We start from the raw sequence: 16,505 nt of genomic DNA, 5'->3' as shown, positions 1-16,505 counted from the left end.
GATCAAATATCACAAAAAGTAATCATGAGGAGAAACTTAAGATTTTCAATTTTTTCAATATATGAATTTTTAGAGACTTAAAGTAGTATAAATAGTTAAAAAGTAAGTACATGAATCCTGCAAATAACATACAAACAGTGATCTACGTTTGTCTTTGCCAACTGAGTTGCACCTAAAAGCTGGTCTTTGAAGACTCAGTGAGTGCTATGCACCCCACTTCAAATCCATAGGGAGGGCAGGGCTCCTCACCCAGGAGACTTGACTTCTGTGTACTGAAACTCAAAGGGTCTGTTTCAGGAGAAGATGAAAGCCCCAGGGTCATGGGAACGTGGATCCCCACTGCAGCTTGTGGCACTTCCAGGTGTGGTGCCTGCAGTCCTTCCTGTGCCCCTAAGTGTCACAATGCATGCTACATGACCAACAGCCTCAGGCGTTTCCGCTGGCTTAGAGAATGCTTTAATGCTACAGATTCATTCTATGAATGTTTGTTGAGCACCTGCTTGAGAAGTAAACAAGATAGGCACGATCTGGGCTGTCAGAGCTACCGTGCTGCAGCAGGAGGAAAAATGTCAGTTAGCACCGCTTCGTGGAAAATAAAAGGATGATGAGTCAGCGAGCCTCGAAGCTGAGGTGTGATGGTGCTCAGTGAGACCTCTCCAATATGGTCATGTTTAAACTGTGACACAAATAGAAAGGAGAGCACAGAAAACTCTAAAGAAAGAGCATTCCATAAACACCACCCCTCAGCATGGCAGTGCTAGGAGGCTGCAACCTGAGAGGAAGAAATGTACACAGACCACCACGTTGGCTGGCACAGAGCAAGCAATCACAGAGGGGATGATGGGATGGCAGAGGAACAGCAGGGCGCAGCCCACCCACGCCCCTGCAGGCCCGATCGGGGCTGTGAGGTTATTCCAGGTACAGTGGGAAGCCACTACAGATGACACACCAGAGAATGACAGACCTCCTACTTCCAATGAAACTGACCTGGCTGCTCTGTGGCATGGCTTTGACTGAGGGCTGGAAGGCAGTGAACGAAGATGGGGGATTTGTATTCAGGGCGGAATCAGCAGGCCTTGCTAGGCTGGATGTGGGAAGGGAGGAAAGTAACATCTCAAGGTAACTCCTGGGTGTCTGGCCAGGTAGACTCGAAGACAAGTGCATTGGAGGAAAATGGGGACTCTTCCCAGAACAGGTCAGGCCCCAGAAGGGGTCAAACAAGTGGATGAATACAAAGGTCCAGTGTGAAGAGAATTTTAAGGGCCAGGAATGAGAGTCATGAAGATACGGACAATATATTTTTTTAAGATGCGGGCAAGTGGGATTATTTTATTTTATTTCTTGAGATAGCATCTTTGTCTGTCACCTATGCTGGAGTGCAGTAGTGTGATAAGTACTCACTGCAGCCTCAACCTTCTGAGCTCAAGCAATCTTCCCACCAAGTTTTTATTTTGTTTAACAAACGTGGTCTTGACCTGGCGTGGTGACTTGTGCCTCTAATCCCAGCATTTGGGGAGGCTTTGAAGGGTGGATTGCTCAAGGCTGGGAGTTGGAGATCAGCCTGGGCAGCATAGTAAGACCCTGTCTCTACCAAAAAAAAGGAAGAGGATGAAGTCATGGAAGACAATTTTTCCACAGACTATGGATGGGGAGGATAAATTCAGTATGTTTCGAGTGCATTACATTTATTGTGCACTTTATTTCTACTATTATTACTTTCTAATATATAATGAAATAATTATACAACTTTCCATAATGAAAAATCAGTGGGAAGCCCGAGCTTGTTCTAATGCAACTATACAGCCTCAACTGAGGATAATGGGAGACAGTGACAGATATCAGACAATAGATTCTCATAAGGACAACACAACCTAGTTTCCTGGCATGAGTAGTTCACAATAGGGTTCACATTCTTATGAGAATCTAATGGTGCCTCTGATCTGACAGGAGGCAGAGTTCAGATGATAATGCCAGCGATGGGGAGGGGCTGTAAATATACATGAAGCTTCAGTCACCGGCCACTGCTCACCTCCTGCTTTGTGTTCCACGAGCTGGGGAATCCCTGCTCAAGTACATTTGAAAGGATCCATCCCCCGCCAGTCTTTATAGTCATCTTTACTGCCATAGTGGTGAAGTATAGCTGCCACTTAGCTCCCAAGGCATGTGCCTCAGCGCGCATTTCATCACAATCAACAAGTGGGAGCCTGGTTCATTGTGAGGTCACTTCCTGTAAATTACCAGCATTCCATTTCCCATTGGCAAGAAGCTAAGCGCTGCTACTTGAATAACCAAACCTATGCCCAAATCCCATCTTTGTGGGGCTATCTCCTGGTACCCTTCCTAGCATCAATTTTCTACCTGTCAGAGTCCAATCAGGAGACATAAATCACTCAAACATATAAACTGGTAACATTTAGTATAAGTAAGTATTATAACACAGGAACAGCAATAATGAGGGATTGGCCAGCACAAGGTATAGACAAAAGTACCACAACATAACCTGTTTCACTTTATGGAAAGCACTGACATTTATAAAATACTCATGGTAAATTTATAAACTAATAGCTAATTATTTTTACTCAGAATAGTACTAAATTAAGAATATAGGCTGGGCATGGTGGCTCACGCCTGTAATCCCAGCAGTTTGGGAGGCCAAGGTTGGTGGATCACCTGAGGTCGGTTGTTCAAGACCAGCCTGACCAACATGGTGAAACTCCGTCTCTACTAAAAAATACAAAAATTAGCCAGGCATGGTGGTGGGTGCCTGTAATCCCAGCTACTCGGGAGGCTGAGGCAGGAGAACTGCTTGAACCCGGGAGGAGGAGGTTGCAGTGAGTCAAGATAAAGTGGAAGCATTTATTATGTATTTATATGCCAGGAATTAATGTGAAGCACTTTACTATCTTATCCAGTCTTCAGGATAGATCTTCAGTTCTCATGACCACAAAAGAGGATACTAAGGTTCAGACAGAAGAGACGTGGCCGGGCAGTGTGTCCCCAGAGCCTATGATCTTGCCACTAGGTTACAGTGCTTCCAGGTAGCACATGTTATGAGGTTTTTGCTTTAAATAAACCAATAAAAAACGCAGGCAAAAAAGGGGTAAGTTATTAAAAAGTGAAAGAAACACCAAGAGAACCTTAACAAAATAACTAAAAATATTATGGAAAAGTTACTGAATTCATTGGCAAATTTACTCTAACTCTAGATTTTCATTGAGGAGTAGGTTGTATTACTCATGATGAAGAAAACATGTTCATTTTAAGTGTATTAACCTAAATATTGATATGGCTTATCATGTTTAATTGTTCACTTAAAGCAATCCAGTTAAAATTCTGCATATCATACAATTGTATACCTTGCTAGTCGATTGCAAAGTAAAGAGTTATCCAAATAAAAACAGCAAAACGTGATGCTTTTCACTGGTTGATGCTATTGTGAGGTGAGCATTTGATATATACAAACAGATGATAATAACAGGTTGCTTACTTCTTTCGTTGGTATATAAAGGTGGTTTCAGGATAGAATAGTATTAAGAACAAAGAAGAATTTGAAATTGAACGTCAACTCAGTGATGCATTAAGATAAAAGTAGAGACAACAGGGCCATCCTGGTGAATACTGATTTTAACACACAGATTCAGAGAAACTATTAGTTCAAAAAATCTTCAATTAAATCTCTAAGATCCAGGACTTTGCAATAAATATGTAAATAAATCCCCAAATATCCATGCTAAAAGTTTAAAAGAAATGCTAGCTGATAATTAAAGAAATATAGCTTTTCCTTAGCTTTGCAGTAATCTAGAAACAAAGAATGTTTCTAATATTTAGGCAGACACTGCAAAGCACCTTACAAGGAGAGACATGTAAGGATGACTCGATTCACTGGCCGCCCTGGGCTTGTCCACAGTACCCCCAAGATGAACAGTAAATCCACTGTGTAAATGCTCATGAACAAAGTACTACAGGACTTTTCCAGTTTAAACATACCATATTTTCTTTCAGACAGTTCTTCAGTTGTTTACACAGATAAGTGATGCAACCATTCCATTTCTCTGAAAATTGAGCAAAAGTTGATTCTCAAAAATTGGTCCCTATGTCAGAGCAGCACTAACATATAATGACTTATATCCCGTGTTTTACATCCTAACAGTCCGCATCATTTTACTGTTTTCCAAATAATTTTTCCAAAGAACTTTCCCCTTTTTTGGTGGTTCTTACGATTAGTTTAATGGGAGACAAAAAGAGAAATTTTAAAGTTTAATTCCTCTTCTTAGCCTTTAGATTTCTGAAAAGCAGGAGGGCAGAAAAGATCCGTCAAATTAAATACGAAAAAAGGGAGACCACAATAAGGTGGTCTCCAGGGGTATTTTAGCAAACTTCCTAAAACATGTCTTAGCTGTGTGGAAATAAGACTTTACAGTGGCCGGGTGTGGTGATGCAGGCCTGTAATCCTAGCATTTTGGGAGGCTGAGTCAGGGAGATTGCTTTGAGCTCAGGGCAACATAGTGAAACCCCATCTCTACCAAAAATACAAAACTTTGCCAGGCCTAGTGGAGTGAACCTGTAGTCTCAGCTACTTGGGAGACTAAGGAGCGCAGATGGCTTGAGCACAGGAGGCAGAGGGTGCAGTGAGCAGAGGTAGTGCCACTACATTCCAGCCTGGGCCAAACAGAGACCCTGCCTCAAAAAAAAAAAAAAAAAAAAAAAAGCTGAAGGGCACCTGGGGCGGCTTCTCCTTTCTGACCTCGGGTCTGCACTGGGCAGCTGCATGGGCCTCCCAGGCCAGGAGGCCCCTGGGGCCCAGTCCCCATTGCACCACTGCATGACTGGTGGCAGTAGGATGCAGAGCTGCACCAGGAGCTGTGCTGCAAGATCCCCGCTGGCAGCTGAGGCTCACTGCCAGGCCCCACTGTTGGCTCGGGCCCATGAGCAAAGAGGTGCAGCTCTGAAAAGAATGAGGGAGACAATGCCAATGCTGCCAGTGCCAACGACGAGGAAAAAGTGTGGCAGCTGCTGGAAAATGGCACGGATCCCTGAGCAGCTGACAAGGGCCACACAGCTCTACACTTTGCCTCTTGCAATGGTAATGACCAGATTGTGGCCTGCACCACCCATGACTCTGTCATCACCATACTGCTACGACGAGGGACCCGGTGGATGCCCTGGACCAAGCTGGACGTATGCCTCCACACCTGGCCAAGACGAAGCTGAACATCCTGCAGGAGGACCACTCCCAGTGCCTGGAGGCTGTGCGACTGGAGGTGAAGCAGATCATCCCAATGCTGAGGAAGAACCCGGTGCACCTACAGTGACGTGAACAGGGGGAGTGGCTGGACCACCTCTGCACCTACCTCTAGATGACCAGTACCAAAGAGCAGGTGGATGAAGTGCCCGACCTCCCAGCCAGCTCCACCTCCCTCAGTCTTTGGATACAGAGCATGGAGGAGGTAGCAAGAGATGTTCCCTGGCTTCCTGTCACTGCCCCCACTAGTCTCTGAGTACAAAGAAAAAGCCCAACATCTGGGACTTGGAAGCTGCATTTGTCAGGTGAGGACCTCGCCATCACCCCCAGATGCAATGGGGTAGAGATGCTCTCTCCACAGCCTCAGGGCCACTCCTGGTGCCACAGTCTCCAGCATCTCTGTGGACCGGGACGATAGCCCCCAGCTTCTTCCTCTGGCTCCTGTGGCACTAGGCCAGGCTCTACAGCCTCACCTCAGCTCCGCAGACCTGCACTGTCCTAGCAGACCTCGCTCATCCCATGGCCTCCATGGTGCCCTCACCAGGCCCCAGACCCGTCTGTATGTTCCTTCCCAGCCATGGGCTTGTTTCAGTCACCAGGTGTGGCCTAGGTGGGCATCCTCTGGCCGAGGGGGCTGCCACGGGGGCTGTTGGCTGGCCCTGTGCCTCTCATCAGAACTTAGATATAGACATGTCACCAGACTTTCAAGGAAACACTGCAGTGGGTGTCTCTGGTTGGAGGATGAGGATTGATGAGGGTTAGACCTTAAAAATACAAGTTTAAGAGGGACCCTAGATCTTAAAAATGCAAAGTTAAGAAGGACCCCAAAGCAAAAAGTCCCAACTGCTTTTCTCCCAATCATTAAAACGCCAGAGGGTGTAATGGTTTTGCAGTCTACTTGTAGTATTTTGCAGCCTAGCGGTACCAGGCTTATAAGTGGCCCCTCAAGATGTCCATATTCTGATCCAGGAACCCGTGAATATTACGTTATATGGTAAAAGAAGCTTTGCAGATGTGATGAAGTTAAGGACTTTGCAGATGTGATGAAGTTAAGGACTTGCCACCGTAAGCTTGTTTAGGTGGCAAGTTGATGTCCTAACTCGGATCCTTGTTAGAGCAGAGCAGGTGATGGGAGAGTGGTGGGAAGTGTAGTGATGGAAGCAAGAAATTGGGAGTCATTCAAGGCGGGCATCAAAAGTCGAGGAGTGGAGGCTGCCTCCAGAGTCAGGAAATGGATTCTCCCACACAGTCTCTGAAGCCACTTGCCCTGCTCCCACCTTGACTCAGTGGGAGGGAATTTAGAATTCTGGCCTCCAGAGCTGTAAGAGAATACACATATGTTGTTTAAAGATACTAAATATGTGGCTCACACCTGTAATCCCAGCACTTTGGGAGGCCAAGACGGGCGGATCACTAGGTCAGGAGATTGAGACCATCCTGGGTAACGCAGTGAAACCCCGACTCTACTAAAAACACAAATCATTAGCCAGGTGTGGTGGCGGGTGCCTGGAGTCTCACCTACTCTGGAGGCTGAGGCAGGAGAATGGTGTGAACCCATGAGGTGGAGCTGGCAGTGAGCTGAGATCGCACCACTGCACTCCAGCCTGGGTGACAGAGCGAGACTCCATCTCAAAAATAAATAAATAAATAAATAAATTGTGGCAGCAGCAATAGGAAGCTAGTATTACTAGCCCTCGCATTAAGCCCAAACATTAAATATTTTTTTTTGTAACATGGCCTGGGCCCGATAGTGACTGCACAATGGTACTCAATGGCCTTAAAATGGAATCTTTGACTTTCAAATTCAACGAAATCTTGAAAATTTTATCCACTTCAATGGCAAAAGGTCTGAGGTTTCTTATATTCAATATTTCGTTTACCTCCACTCCTGACCTTCCCTTTGTCAATCTTGCACCTCTTACCAGGCTCTCAACATACCTACTATCAGAAGGAAACGCAATAGCTGGTTCTGCAGCTAAACAACAGCCCTTAAGCCCCGACCCCTACTACCTGTTTCCCAGCTCCACAGCCCTCGTATTCACAAGAAGAAAGCCTCAATCTTTCTGTGGCTGGGGCCACAAACAAGGAGGGCTGGTTCTTTCTAGACAATAAGCTTCTCTTTCCTACGTCCCAGGATAAATCCATACTCACTCACATTCACAGCCTCTTTCACACCAGCTATCATCCTCTCCTTCAGCTTTTATAACCTCACCTGCAGTCTCCTGCCATGGCCACCACCCTTAACTCACTCAGGCCCATATGATCTGCAACCAAGTTTCTTTCCAGGGAGCACTCAGACCACCCACTTAGCCCAGAAATCAAGCTAAAGGGCACCCTCTAATGTTCAGAGGCCACTACAAACCTGGAAAATTGATTTCATTCATATGCTGCCTCTCAAGAAACATGACTATATCCTCACCCCTGCTGACCACATTCAACAGGCAGATTGAGGTCTTTTCCACCACCACCAAGAGGGCAAAGTGGTTACCTCAATCTTCCTACAACAAATTATCCCAAGGTTTGGACTGCCCACAACCATGCAGTCTGATCGTGGCCCTGCCTTTATCTCAAATGTAACTCGACAGGTCTCCAAGGCCTTAAACATCAAATGGATCCTCCACATCCCTTATTGCTCCCACTCTTTGGACAAGGTACAGGGGGCCAATGGTCTTTTAAAACAACTAACTAAACTTGCCCTGAAGGTTAAGATTCCTGGCCCATGCTCCCACCCAGTGAGCTCATAAGGTTGAAAGCCCTCCCTGTCAGCCAATAAACCTAAGCCCCTTCGAACTCATGTATGGGCAGCCTTTCATCCTACACAGTTTCCCACAAACCAAAACTTCCCTCACTGGTGAACTCTGACCCTCCCTACATCTCAGGGGCATTCTCCTCAGAGAATACGCTGATGCATTTCTCCCCCAACCAAACCCTGACACCCAGCTCACAACCTTACCCCCCAACTCAGAGACTGGGTATGGGTGGATGAATCTCCACCCCATTACCCTAAATGGAAGGGGCCTTATCAGATGATACTAACCACACCCATAGCAGCCAAAGTTAAGAGCCTAACACATGAGATGTGGCACTCCTAATCTTAAAAGGCATCTCATCCCCATCCCTCCACACCCCCCACATTTCTACCTAAGTATCTTTCATCCCTCACAGGCACAACATCACTCTGCCTAACCACAGTCCCAGAATCTCTGAAAACTGCCTGCACATGACATTGTCATTTTTTAACTTCCAATCCTTTCCTTCCCATCTTGTCCAGGGCCTCAACTGGTACCCACTTCCAGTCCCTATGAACACCCCAGCTTATTTCTCAACCTAATACAAGAACTTTGGCTCCAAGGCACATTTCAGGATTTCACCCCAACCCAAATCTTTCTTCTCCTTTTGTTTATTCTTTTTGCAGGAACCTCTTCATCCGGACAGATGGATGCCTCATGTCAGTGTCACTCACCAACCATTAAGGCAAACAAAATTATCCTTGTGCTCCAATTGCTGGATTCATATGTTGGCCCAAACCCAAGGTTCCACTGCTGTTCCAACCCTTCTAACCACTTCGACCAGTTCCAGTATGAATTTACACCTTACCTACTCCACAGATCCACTTCCAAGGATCCTTTCCTCCTCAATCCATTAAATCTGGCCATACTGTCCTACAAAGGATCATAGCTTAGCTCAGACTTATAGCTTCCAGACACCAACTACTCCAGGACCAAGCAAAATCTGTCAGGCTCCCTATTTGGGTTCCTATGTCTACTCAAACCAATTTGGCCACTCGTGCCTTTCTTTGCCTCAACTGCTCTTTTAGAAACCCTTCTTAAAGCACCTTTCTCAGGGCCCTCTCAAAACCCCACTGCTAACACGTCCTCAATTTTCAGCTTTCTCAAAGTTTGAATGTTTATTCAAATCAATCATGAAATTGTCTCATCCAATATCTGACCAAGGCTATCCGTTTCTCTGGAACCCCGTCTATTACCACTATAATTACATCTCCTTCCTCCCGTATTCCTTTATGCCAGTGATGCCCCCCATCCACCAAAATAGAAGGCTTTCCCTAAAGAGACTGTTTGGACACCCCTATCTGTCTTCCCCTTCTTTCTGTCAATTCCCCCACTGCACAGCGGGTACTCATAGACAGCACTTACTTCATTCTCTCTCTCCAAAACCAAACATTTCATTTCCTCACCAACTAAAATCCATTACCAAACCTCTCATTGGAGCTGCCTTTCCTGGCTCCTATTTAGTATGAAACAAATAAATCATTTTTCTGGACAGATTCCAAGAAAATCCTGAAAACACAGTTGCAACACATTTATAGCAACTGCATGTTTTTCATTAAAACAATAATTGAGTCAAAATATGACACTCTAAGAAAAAGTTTTCCTTAAATTCACAATCAGTTCTAAAAGCACTAGTACGTACCAGGATCTTTTGTGGGTTCAGTTTTTACTCTGCTGGGGACACAATTACAATTAGAAGTAAGCCCTGATCAAGCCATGAGCAGGTGGCAGTCACTCCCACAATATTCAAATACTCTGGACCTCAAAGTGTAACATCACTCACTTGACCAAGGTGAGTGCAAAACTGACTCAACTGACAACTGAAATGTTTATTTCTTACATGAATAACACGTATCAACTGGATTTGGTACTTTAATTCCAATCTATCTTTTGTGGACAAAAGTACAACAAAATACTAGAGTTGTGTATTAACTTACAAACCCCATTCCGTTCTAAGGCTTTTCAATTCACAGTGTCACCAATCCCCCAGGGTTTACCTAAGAGCACTCTTATTCAGAAATACCAAGTCAAAGAGGGCATGTTCGTAACATCTCCAAATGATTTTCTTGCCTATTAAACTTTGAAATGTGTGACATAAGGCCTTTTTAACATTCTTAACTCTCAATACTTTAAAAACAAAAACATTTTGAAGCAAGGAAGTTAAACAGCAGTGATGAAATTAGATTTTTACCTTCCACCTAAAGATATTATTGACATGTCAGCATCTGTTACCATTACACGACCACCTATGTACAAAAAATGGAATAGATTTATTTTCTTCAACATTTCAAATATAACTAAAATTTCCAAAGGCTTTACATATAGGATAACTGGGGATTGAACAAGGTTTTACAGCTCTGAGTCATATGAGAATAAGCACTGTGTTTGTTATCAGAGTGTACTTTGTTTTCTCCTGTAAGGAAGAGAAATATGAATGATAATAATCTCACAGCTTTTCATCCTTTCTCCCACCTGCACCTCCCTTTAATGAAAAAGCTCTTATTTTTGTCAGTGGGAGAAATACAGAAGCATACCATTTCTCCAGTTAAGATAGAATACACAGATAATACTCTGCTGATGTATAAGTGACAATATAGATTTTTTTTTTTCTTTTTTGAGACAGGGTCTTTCACTCTGTTGCCAAGACTAGTGTGCCAGGACATGATCACAGATTACCGCAGCCTCAACCTCTCCCAAGATGAAGCTATCCTCCCACCTCAGCTTCCCAACTGGCTGGGACTACAGGTGCACATCACCACATTCAGCTAATTTCTTTTCCATTTTTTTTTTTTTTCAGTAGAGACGGAGTTTTACCATGTTAGCCAGGATGGTCTCGATCTCCTGACCTCATGATCCGCCCGTCTCGGCCTCCCAAAGTATTGGGATTACAGGCGTGAGCCACTGCGCCCGGCCTTTTCTATTTTTTGTAGAGATGGGATCTTTCCATGTTGCCCAGGCTGCTCTTGAACTCCTAGCTTCAAGGAAGACTCCTACTTTGGCCTCCCAAAATGCTGGAATTACAGCCATGAGCCATTGTGCCCAATCCTGGAGTGCTACAAAGAATTCGTCTGGCTTAGAAAAATTGAAAGGAGTGGCTGCTAACAGAAACAAGGTTTATGTGGTGAGAAATATGTTCTGGAATTAGTGGTGATAGTTGCATAGCTTGCAAATATACTAAACACTATTAACCTATACACTTTAAAATGGTAAATTTTATGTTATGTGAATTCTACCCCAATTTTAAAATTCCAAGAAAGAAAGAAAGAAAGAAAGAAAGAAAGAAAGAAAGAGAAAGAAAGGAAGGAAAGAAGAAAAGGAAGGAAGGAAGAAAAGAAAGAAAGAAAGAAAGAAAGAAAGAAAGAAAGAAAGAAAGAAAGAAAGAAGAAAGAAAGAAAGAAAGAAGGAAAGAAGGAAAGAAGGAAAGAAGGAAAGGAAGGAAGGAAGGAAGAAAGAAAGAAAGAAAGAAAAAGAAAGAAAGAGAGAAAGAGAGAGAGAGAGAAAGAAAGAAAGAATAAAACATTGAAAGACGGACCATCCCCTCTACCAAATGTTGATGAAGATGTAGAACAACTAGAACTTTCACTCCCTGCTGGCAGTAATGTAACATGGAAGGATTGCTTTGAAAACTGGTTTGTTGGTTTCTCAAAAAGTTAAACCTAAAACTACTAGAGGATCCAGCCCTACCAATTTGAGGCATTACCCAGAAGTAAAGAAAACATATGTCCTGATAAAGACTTGCACCCAAATATTCATAGCAGCTTTCTTTATGATTGCCAAGAAATGTAAACCACCCAAATATTTATCACCAGCTGAATAAGCAAAATAATCGTGATTATATCATAATGTAGACAAAAATTGAAATAATTACACTAAAAAGCTTCTGCACAGCAAAATAAACAATCAGCAGAGTAAACAGACAACCCAGACTGGGAGAAAGCCTTCACAATCTGTGTATCTGACACAGGACTAATATCTGGAATCTACAAGGAAGTCAAACAAATCATCAAGAAAACAAACAAACAAACAAACAATCCCATCAAAAAGTGGATTAAAGAGATGAATAGACAATTCTCAAAAGAAGATATACAAATGGCCAACAAACATATGAAAAAAATGCTTAACATCACTAATGATCAAGGAAAATGAAAATCAAAATCACAATGCAATACCACCTACTCCTGCAAGAATGACCATAATCAAAAAATCAAGATTGGCATTGATGTGATGAAGAAAAGAGCAGTTTTACACTGCTGGTGAGGATGTAAACTATTAAAACCACTATGGAAAACAGTGTGGAGATTCCTTAAAGAACTAAAAGTAGAACTACCATTTGACCCAGCAATCTCACTACTGGGTATCTACCCAGAGGAAAGTAAATTATCATTTAAAAAAAAAAAAGATACTTGCACGCGTATATTTATAGCAGCACAATTCGCAATTGCAAAAACATGGAACCAGCCCAAATGCCCATCAATCAACAAGAAACTGTAATTATATACATATATATACACACACACACATACATACATACATATATATATATCTCTCTCTCACATATATATGATGGAATGCTACTGAGCCATAAAAAGGAATGAAATAATGGCATTTTCAGCAACCTGGATGAAACTGAAGACTATTATTCTAAGTGAAGTAACAAGTGAATTAACTCAGGAACGGAAAAATCAAACACTGTGTGTTCACACTCATAAGTAGACACTAAGCTATGAAGATGCAGAGGCATAAGAATAACCCGGTGGACTCTGGGAACTCTGGGGAAAGGGTGGGAGGGGGTGAAGAATAAAAGACTATACACTGGGTACAATGTACACTGCTTGGTTGATGGGTGCTAGAAAATCTTAGAAATCAACACTAAATAACTGATTGATGGAATCAAACACTACATGTTTCCCAAAAATCTACTAAAATAAAAATAAATGAACAAATAATTTTTAAAAAAATTAAAAATAAAATGAAAATAAAACCAAAATATCTAGGTTAAAAAACGTGTATTTCAGTTAAACAACAAATACTTTCAGGGGAACACAACTCTACTGCAAATTTATTTGTTGTTTATTATAATTAAAGCAACAGATAAAATAATTTTTTAATGAAACAATAGAAAGTAAAAAAAAAAGATATAACAAATGTTGGTGAAGGCCAGGCATGGCGGCTGTTTTCCAAAGCAGTTACACCAGTCAGGCATGGTTGGCCCACACCTGTAATCCCAGACCTTTGAAAGGCCAAAGCAGGTCACTTGAGTTCAGGAGTTTGACACCATCCTGGCCTACATGGCGAAACCTCATCTCTACCAAAAAAAAAAAAAAAAAAAAAAGCAAATATTAGCCAGGCGTGATGGCATGCTCCTGTAACTCCCAGCTACTCAGGAGGCTGAGGTGAGAGGGTCACTTGTGCCTGGGAGGTCAGGGCTGTACTGAGCCATGTTCATGCTGATGCACTTCAGCCTGGATGACAGCAAGATTCTGTCTCAAAAAAAAAAGTTGGTGAAATGTGGAAGAATTGGAACCCACATAAATTACTGGTGGGAACATAAAATTGTGTAATCATTTTGGGTGTTTCTTTTCTTGTCATTTGATTTATTAAAAAATCATGATAGTCTCTCTCTATGTTGCCCAGGCTGGTCCTGAACTCCTGGGCTAAAATGATCCTCCCACCTCAGAATCCTGAATAACTGAGATTACAGGCATGAGCCACCACACCTGACTGGTGTAACCAGTTTGGAAAAACAAATGTACAGTAATCACATAATGCAACAATTTCACTCCTGGATATAAATCTAAGAGAAATAAAAATATATATTCACACAAAAACTTGTGCATGAATCTTGATAGCAGCATTATTCATGATGACCAATAAGTAGAAACAATTCAAATGTCTCTGAACTGATGAATGGATAAACATGGACTATTACTCAGCTATAAAAGGAAACACATACTGATACAGGCTGACAAGAAACTTTGAAAATATTGCCCTAGGAGGAGAAAAAAAAAAAAAAAAAAAAAAAACCCAGTCACAAAGCATCACATTTTTAAAAGATCCAGATTAGGCAAATCTATAGTGACAGAAAATAAATCAGTGATTGCCTATGAAGACACAGGGACGTGGGGGAAGTAGAAGGCAGTGGCTAAGAGCTGAGGATTTCTCTACAGCATAATGAAACGTTGTAAATGTGATTGTAGTGATGGATGCATAGCTCTGTGAGTATTCCAAAAACCACTGGATTTCTCTCTCTCTCTCTTTCTCTCTCTCTCTTTTGAGACAAGGTCTTCTTCTGTTACCTAGGTTGAAGTGCAGTGGCGCCATCTCAGCTCACTGTAATCTATGCATCCTAGGATCTGGCAATCCTCTGGCTTCAGGCCCCCAAATAGCTGGGACTACAGACATAAGCCCCCATACCTGGCTAATTTTTGTATGTTTCTAAAGATGGGGTTTTGCCATTTTGCCCAGACTAGTCTCCAACTCCTGAGCTCAAGCAATCAGCCTCCCAAAGTGCTAGCATTAAGGCATTAGCCACTGTGTCCTGCCTGAATTGCCTATTTTGATAGATAAATTGTATGGTATGTGAATTATACTGCAATAAAATTGTTACTAAAAAATGAAAATGGGGACTGGGCACAGGTTGCTCATGGCTGCCTATAATCCCAGCACATTGGGAAACTGAGGCAGAAAGAGCACTTGAGGCCAGGAGTTTGACACCATCCTAGGAAATATGGCAACATAACATAAACATCTCCACAACAACAACAAAAAATAGCTGGGCATGGTGGCAAACGTCTGTGGTCTCAGCTACTTGAGAAGCTTAAGTGGGAGGGTTACTTGAGCCTGGGAGGTCAAGGCTGCAGTGGGTCATAATCGTGCCACGATACTCCAGCCCAAGTGACAGGGTGAGACCCTGTCTCAAAAAACAAAACAAAAACCATGAACAGACAAAAAATAGAGCTAATAAGCTAACATAAGGAAAGTTGCTGAAATGTGACAGATAAATAAAAATAAAGTAATGTGAGGTCTTTTATCTACTAAAAATAAACAAAAAATAGCTGGTTAAATTATAATACCCTGTGTTGGAAAAGGTGCAATAAAATGGGCACTTTATTATACTATTACTGGCATTTGAATTTTATATAAGCCTTCCAGGGTAAAGCTTGGCAATTTTTTTTTTTTTTTTTAAATAACAGACAAGTGTCTCACCATACTGCCTTCTCCAACTCCCGGCCTCAAGCAGTCCTCCCATCTTGGCCTCCCAAAGTGCTGGGATTATAACTGTGAGATGCCCAAAAGCTTGGCAATTTACATCAAAGTAGTAAGAATGTCCATGCCCTGCTGACTCACAGTCATCTCATTTCTGGAGATACCTTTGGAGAAAATTCAACCTAAACAAAAGGTCATATGCACAAGCACAGTGAAATCTGGGAGCAATTTAAGATAGAGTGGTTACATGAAATAAGGAAGAGTTATGGGGAACTAAACAATCCTTAGTATTTACAGGCTCCTGGTAAGAAGTAAGCTAAATTTTTTTTTTTTTTTTTTTTTTTTTTTTGAGACAAGGTCTCACTCTGTTGCCCAGGCTGGAGTGCAGTGGCCTGATTATGAGTCACTGCAATCTTTGCCTTCCTGGGCTCAGGTGATCCTCTCCCCTCAACCTCCCAAGTAGCTGAAACTACAGGCAGACACAACTACTCCAGGCGAGTTCTTGTTTTTTTTGTTTTTTTTTTTGTTTTTTTTGTAGAGACAGGGTCTCACTGTGTTGCCCAGGCTGCTCTCCAACACTTGTCCTCAAGCAATCCTCCTGCCTTGGCCTCTCAAAGTTCTGGGATTATGTTGTGAGCCACTGCACCCAGCCAGCTCCTACTTTATTATTATTACTGTTATTATAATCATTTCACTCAATTTAAAATTACTTGTCATTAATAATATCAGTCAAGTCTATAGAACAGTATGTGTCCTACCATATAACTATATTAGTATAAACATATACGGTTGCCCCTCAGTATACAAAGAAGATTGTTTCCAGCCCCACTCCCTACCGTCTCTGTGTATACACAAACCCTCTGGAACCCACATGTAGGAAAGTAAAAAAAAAAAATTAGCTGGGCATAGTGGCAAGCACCTGTACTTCAGCTGCTTGGGGGACTGAGGTGAAGGGATTGCTTGAGCCTGGAAGTTCGTGGCTGCAGTGAGCTGTGACAGCACCACTGCACTCCAGCCTGGAAAACACAGTGAGACCTTGTCTCAGAAACAAAAAAGTTTTGGCCGGGCACAGTGGCTCATGCCTGTAATCCCAGCACTTTGGGAGGCCAAGGCTGGCGGATAATCTGAGGTCAGGAGTTTGAGACCAGCTGCGCCAATATGGAGAAACCCCTGTCTCTACTAAAAATACAAAATTAGCCAAGCGTGGTGGCACATGCCTATAATCCCAGCTACTCAGGAAGCTGAGGCAGGAGAATCGCTTGAACCTG

The 16,505-nt window shown here is 42.6% G+C and overlaps 1 long non-coding RNA gene and 1 pseudogene across 8 annotated transcripts in view; one reads left to right on the top strand and one right to left on the bottom strand.

Moving 5' to 3' along the window:
* LOC102115904 (uncharacterized) overlaps positions 1-16,505 on the bottom strand; it is a 66,101-nt gene that overhangs the window by 6,044 nt on the left and 43,552 nt on the right. The window contains exon 8 of one of the 8 annotated variants that reach the window (XR_012417656.1): positions 3,988-4,052. The exons of 6 other annotated variants lie outside the window; for them this stretch is intronic. This is a non-coding gene — a long non-coding RNA (uncharacterized lncRNA). Of the gene's footprint in view, positions 1-3,987; positions 4,053-15,237; positions 15,420-16,505 lie in introns of all 8 variants that reach the window. One more of the 8 variants, XR_012417652.1, reaches the window with a different exon arrangement.
* LOC123575472 (ankyrin repeat domain-containing protein 54-like) lies at positions 4,769-5,535 on the top strand (annotated as a pseudogene).

The sequence above is a fragment of the Macaca fascicularis genome, chromosome 9, assembly GCF_037993035.2.
Source record: "Macaca fascicularis isolate 582-1 chromosome 9, T2T-MFA8v1.1".
Classification (NCBI taxonomy): Eukaryota; Metazoa; Chordata; class Mammalia; order Primates; family Cercopithecidae; genus Macaca; species Macaca fascicularis.
This window is presented reverse-complemented; position numbering and strand designations above follow the sequence as displayed.